Here is a 7,126-nt window from a genome sequence, read left to right on the forward strand (position 1 = left end):
AAAACAGGGGAGAGGGTGGAGAATTAGAGTGTCAACAGATCCCACTAGTGCACTAATTGATTGAATGCTGTTTTTGAAACTTACTGCGTGACATACAGACAAGAAGAAAAATGCCATCTAGCTGAGGTTTGCTTTGCTCAGCCAATAATGAGCAGGGCCTGAAGAAGAATGTGGTCATGCACTACTCACAATTTTCACTGCCCACACTTACAGCTTCCCACCCTTCCATGTCCACCACATCCAATACCCCAGCAGTCCATAGTCACCATGTCCACATTCCCAGAATTCCAGGATGAGCCTGTAACTAAACTAGTGTGTTTATTCGTAGTGCCCATCTTTAAAAAAGGGAAGAAGGAGGATTCTGGAAACTACAGGTCAGTCAGCCTCACCTCAATCCCTGGAAAAATCATGGAGCAAGTCCTCAAGGAATCAATTCTGAAGCACTTAGAGGAGAGGAAAGTGATCAGGAACAGTTAGCATGGATTCACCAAGGGCAAGTCATGCCTGACTAATCTAATTGCCTTCTATGATGAGATAACTGGCTCTGTGGATAAGGGGAAAGCAGTGGACGTGTTGTTCCTTGACTTTAGCAAAGCTTTTTACATGGTCTCCCACAATATTCTTGCCAGTAAGTTAAAGAAGTATGGGCTGGATGAATGGACTATAAGGTGGATAGAAAGCTGGCTAGATTGTCGGGTTCAATGGGTAGTGATCAATGGCTCCGTGTCTAGTTGGCAGCCGGTATCAAGGGGAGTGTTCCAAGGGTCAGTCCTCAGGCCGGTTTTGTTCAATATCTTCATTAATGATCTGGAGGATGGCGTGGATTGCACCTTCAGCAAGTTTGCAGATGACACTAAACTGGGAGGAGAGGTAGATGTGCTGGAGGGTAGGGATAGGATACAGAGGGACCCTAGACAAATTGGAGGATTGGAAAAAAGAAATCTGATGAGGTTCAACAAGGACAAGTGCAGAGTCCCGCACTTAGGACGGAAGAATCCCATGCACTGCTAAAGACTAGGGACCGAATGGCTAGGCAGCAGTTCTGCAGAAAAGGACCTAAGGGTTACAGTGGACGAGAAGCTGGATATGAGTCAACAGTGTGCCCTTGTTGCCAAGAAGGCCAATGGCATTTTGGGATGTATAAGTAGGGGCATTGCCAGCAGGTTCCCTTCTGTTCGACATTGGTGAGGCCTCATCTGGAGTACTGTGTCCAGTTTTGGGCCCCACACTACAAGAAGGATGTGGAAAAATTGGAGAACATCCAGCAGAGGGCAACAAAAATGATTAGGGGACTGCAACACTTGACTTATGAGGAGAGGCTGAGGGAGCTGGGATTGTTTAGTCTGCGGAAGAGAAGAATGAGGGGGGATTTGATAGCTGCTTTCAACTACCTGAAAGGGGGTTCCAAAGAGGATGGATCTAGACTGTTCTCTGTGGTAGCAGAACGAGGAGTAATGGTCTCAAGTTGCAGTGGGGGAGGTTTAGGTTGGATATTAGGAAAAACTTTTTGACTAGGAGGGTGGTGAAACACTGGAATGCGTTACCTAGGAAGATGGTGGAATCTCCATCCGATGAAGTGAGCTGTAGCTCACGAAAACTTATGCTCAAATAAATTGGTTAGTCTCTAAGGTGCCACAAGTACTCCTTTTCTTTTTGTGAATACAGACTAACAAGGCTGTTACTCTGAATCCTTCCTTAGATATTTTTAAGGTCAGGCTTGACAAGCCCTGGCTGGGATGATTTAGTTGGTGATTGGTCCTGCTTTGAGCAGGGGGTTGGACTAGATGACCTCCTGAGGTCCCTTCCAACCCTGATACTCTATGATTCACTGATGAAGAAAACCCAGGCTATGGGCCAGACTGAAAGCCCAATGAAGTCAATTAGGATGAGGCCCAGAGAGAGAAGTGCCTCAGACTTTCATTGAAAGCTTTTTTATATTTAAGAAATAAAACTGTTCTCAGATTGCCACTGCTGAGGCTGATCAGAGTCCAATTGGATTTACATTTCCCCCAGTGTAAATCCAGTCATTCTATTAACACAAATGGAGTTGCTCTCATTTTACACTTGTGTAATTTGGCCTCATTTGAATTTTCATCTGTGTCTGTGATGCATTGCTTTCCCACACTGCCATCCTTTGGAGCAGGTAGGGGATTAAAATCTCATTTTTTTCTGTATGCTCCAAACATCCTGCCTGCTCAGAAGAACAGAGCAGACAGGCAGAACAAAACCCAAGCAGAAATCACACATCTGCAGACTCATGGGGAAACTCTGCTCCCTGGCTTTGTTATTCTTGTGGTTGCGGTTGCCCGGCCAAGTAATTTCTATATTAATATCTGGCTGCAGGGAAGTTACAGCATATTTTCAGATCTTAGGAAAATAATGGGACTAAATGTTCTTTGTTTAATAAAATGTTAAAGGTCCAAGTTCAACTAAGGCAGTGCAGCCTAGAAGATAGAACTAGAATCTCTAGTCTAGTGCACTATTCCTGATTCTGCCACTGACCTACCATGTGACCTTGGGCAAGTTGCTTCCCTGCTCCGTGCTTCTGTTTTCCTTCACACACCGTTAGTCTACCTTGTCTGTTTGAACTGTAAGCTCTTCATGGCAGGGACCGGTGAGTTTGTAGGATGTCTAGCACAACGAGACCCAATCTCTGTTGGGGTCTCTTGGCTTTCCAGAAATAAAACAATTAACTCACAAAATTAGAGAAATTAAAAATTGAGGTTTCCACTGTCAACACACCCAATTGTGTTGGTGCATATAATACAGCTCACAGTGATTACAGACTCCTGTAAAGCTAGCCCCTGATTCTTGGTTGTATTAAGTCAGTCCAGCTTCAGTGAATGCAGAGCTATGTCAGTTTGCACTGGCTGAGGATCTGTCCCCTAAAAGGTCCAAAAAAGGGTGTGCAAAGAATGCAACCACAACCTTGACACTGAGTGTCTTTACTCTTTTGGATTTAAGGTTGTTACATTAACATTGCTTTACGCTGACAAGGGTCCCGTGGGCCTGATCCTGCTCAGGCTGTGGAGTAGCTCTAGTGTAGATACAGTGTAAATGAGGGTAGAATCTGGCCCACTCTACTCATTTTACGGTAGCATTTTTCTTTGTATAGATCCTTGAAGGACAAGAAGCTCTGTTTCTCCTCTCAGGTCAAATTAGTTAAATAGGAGATAAATGGGATCAGTTTAGTTGATAGTCTTCTGATGCCATCTGGTGGTTAAATCTAAGTACTACAGACAAATAAGAGAAATATCTTATTTACAAATCTTTTTATCGTAAATAGTGAATTTCATGTTTTCTCATTTTTTGCCTTCAGTTGCTCCCAGAAAACATTATCACTTCTACAGTTGTTCTCAACCCACTCCACCAGTGACCCCTTTTTTGCCACAACACTCATCCTATAATTCACATACCACCAGCCACTTTACTATGGGCCAGGAGTACTGTTTGACTTTGGGTAGAGAGGCCTGGAGCTTGGGGCACTAAGTAGTGTTGTGTTGGAAAATACTACAAAAGCTATCATTTGCTATTAAAGTCTAAGAGTTTTTTAGAGGGGTAGTTATAAACTGTTTAATTTACAGTCATTATTTCAAGTCTCAATATACAAGTTTTTCATTTTCGCCCTAATTGGTATGTGGGCCTATCAAAGATTATTGGTCTTTTCCAACACACTTCTTTACCCAGGCTAGGTGGAGCCCTTTAAGAAGTTTTCATAACTTCATGCATAAAAATCAGTTACTACTTTACTAAGCATTGTTAATCCTTATAGATTTTAATCCCAGAAGGGACAATTATGCTCATCTAATCTAACCCCCTATCCCTGCAGAGTAGAAGTGAAAGAACCTAATCCAGTATTTTCTGTATCAAGCTCATAACTTCTGTTTGAGCTAGAGCATCTTTGTGAAACACATGTCCAGTCCTGACTTGGACTGTCAGCAATGGAGCATTGAACACACCTCTAGGCAAATTGTTCTAATGGACCCTTCAAAAGGCATCTGGGTGGTGTCTCATCACATGCACTATGTGGAGTAGATTCTAGTATGTTAAATGACTTCTCTTCATGGCTGAACAGTAAGAACCTTGGGGCAGGGACGCTTACTATATGGTTTTACAGCACCAAGGACAACAGGGTCTTAAACTCAGTTGGGGCCTCTAGGGCATTATTGTAATACAAATTAATAATAGGCAAGAGGATGTAGATGGTATAGACAATATGCAATTCTCTATAAATTCTAAAACAGGTATAATCCTTGATAAAATGTGGATGGCCACCTTTAAACAATAGCAACAAAGAAAACTCTAATACCTTAAAATGGTTTATCTTGGAACTGTCACAAGAAGAAATTCCTTCAAACCACAGACTGGATTTACTTTTGCCTTTGGAGATGCTGAGAAATGCTTTATTGTTTTTTGGGTGGGATATGTAGAAAGGCCAATACTGGGGTACTCTTCCAAGCACGCAAACCAGCTACTGAAGTTTGTTTCAGTCGCTATATTAGTCAGACTCTTCTGCACCCCTCCAGCTAGGACATGGCTGTTTCAGAGGAGCCTGCATGGTCTTTTTTGAGAGACTTATCTAGACGCCATGTCCGTTTCTCAGGTTGCCATTAGTCATTTTGTTTCTCTAAAGAGCTTCCTAATTGTTTCATTCTAATGATCCCTAAATGTGTCCATTCCCACTGAGTCCCCTTCTGCTGTCCGTGTATGCTTGTCACCTGGGTTCAATCATTGAACATAGCATCAGTTCGGCCATTTGACTTCAATGGGAGCTGGATCAAGCCTTATGTCTCTTGCATAGCAACAGCAGCACCTGGTAAGGACTCCTTTTGGCAGTGATTTCCTACTTGAAAGTGAAATAGGATAGTAGCTCTGAGCCATTGTACCTGCCTTGCATATCAAGGAAATCATCTGTCGAGTGACTGGTGATATGAAGGTGAAGGCCGACAAAGATGAGTCTTCACCCTATGCTGCTACATTGGCAGCCCAGGATGTTGCCCGGAGGTGCAAGAAGCTGGGCATTACTGCCCTTCACATCAAGCTGTGAGCTACAAGTGGAAATAGGACCAAGACTCCTGGACCTGGTGCCCAGTCAGCCCTCAAAGCTCTAGCTCATTCTGGAATGAAGATTGGACGCATTGAGGATGTCACCCCCATCCCCTCTGAGAACACTCACAGAAAGGGCGGTCACCGGAGTCATCATCTGTAAACAGTGGCTGGCTTTTGTTTCATCATTAAACCTCTCAAAGAAAAAAAAAAATCACAGAAGGAAAGCAGGAAAGTTTGACTCTCTGCATAGTCACTAGTTTGCATTGACCTTCACCTGGAAGCAAAGAGGTGTATAGCAGCAACTTCAGCTGTCTTACTGAACCACAGGAGAGCTGAAAACATACCTCCCCACCCCCCCCTTCTCTTCTGTGAAGAGCCTCCTCTCTAGCAGGAAGAGGGAGGGAACTATCTACATCTGAAGTGATTGATCTGGCAATGATTAAGGAAAGAAGTGGACCCAGAAGAAGAACTGATTTCCAGTCACCCTGCAAACTCCCAGAGCCTCATTTCAATTAATCTGTTTTATTGCTCGATTCACCTCTGCTGTAGGTTTAGCGATGTGCCTTTCAAGGATCAGTAGAGAGTATTTCCTTCCACTCCTGGACAGAGCAGCCTGTGTACCTAACTAGCGGCCCGATCCCACACCCATTGAAACAGGTGATTGTGCAGCCGAGGATTTCGGTTCCCTCTTGTCTAATACACTGATTCTACCTGTGTAGCAGCACTATTGTCAGATATTTACAGAGCTCGCCTTTCAGATACTGTCCAGGAGGTACCCCTGGCTCCAACTCCTAGCCTTCCCCAAAGGCAGGAGGAGCAAGTTGTTTTTTTTCTACCACATAAGTTTTGTGACAGTTATTTTAAAAGGATTTAAATTTAACCCTTTCCTTCCCTTTGTTTTCCTTCTTAACTGCACTTGATCCTCTTTTATTCTGCTCTACCTTTATATTTTCTTTGATCAGTCTCTCAGTTGCATTTTTTTTTTAACCCAGGAGGCTGCAAGTTTGTCTGGTTGTACCTAGCACACTTATTACATAAAGGCACAAAGTCCCAGAGCCTGATTCACCATTGCATTGCTCCAGTTTCATACCTCTGCAACTCCCTTGATTTGAGTGGAGTTACACCAGAATAAAATTGGAGTAGTGTAGCAGTGGATCAGGCCCCAGTGTACAGATCTGGAAATGAATTTCCCTGAAGCATTCAGATTCCTGCTGAAGGTTCAGTCCATTCTAGACAGGTTTCTGAATCATGAAGTTTGGATCCAGACTGGAACTTCTCCAAATTTGGGAGGATGATTTGGATCTCCCATTCTGGACCCATCCTTAACAAACATATGGACCCAGTACTATTTGGTCTTAAGTCCATGTAAATTTGTCACCTGTTTCAACGTGTGTGGGATTGGGCCGCTAGTTAGGTGCCATTATGTACCTATATCATTTGAAGCTTGTGGTGGTCTGAGACCTAACTATGCAGTAACATCAGGGGGCTTGTTCTTCCTCAGCTACTTATCGAATGTGTTCAGTTTTCAGGGAAAAGAATGTTTTCTTCCTGTAACTCCTACTACTGCAAACTCATCCTAAGACCTGAAAGTTGAGCTTTGTCCCTGTTGCCTCTCTCTTCCAGAAACGGAGATCCAGCAGTTGGAACTTTGTTGGCAATATTGTTGTCAGTGCGTGAGGACAAGCAGAACTCAGCTCACTTTTCCAGAGCTGTCCTGTCTCTATAACAACAGTCATAATACTAGTTTCTCAGTCAATTTAGCAAACATGGGGAGCAGACTGCTAGACCAAGGAAGGAGTCACTGTGATCCTGTGGACCAGACACAGGCCTGGAAATCAGAAACCTGGGTTCTAGTCCTATCTCTTCCAATGGCTTTCTCTGAGACCTTTGACAATTCACTCTAACTCCATGCCTCAGACTCAATAAAGAATAAGAGAGTTGCCCTCCTTGATATATTGTTTCAAGATAGATGGTTGAAGAGTGCTACAGTAAGAGCTGAATCTAATTACATATAGTCACTTTTCAGACTACAACCACACTAAGAATCTCAATCTATAGTCTGTTCCTGAATTCAGGG

Source organism: Caretta caretta, chromosome 1, assembly GCF_965140235.1.
Source record: "Caretta caretta isolate rCarCar2 chromosome 1, rCarCar1.hap1, whole genome shotgun sequence".
NCBI classification, from domain to species: domain Eukaryota; kingdom Metazoa; phylum Chordata; order Testudines; family Cheloniidae; genus Caretta; species Caretta caretta.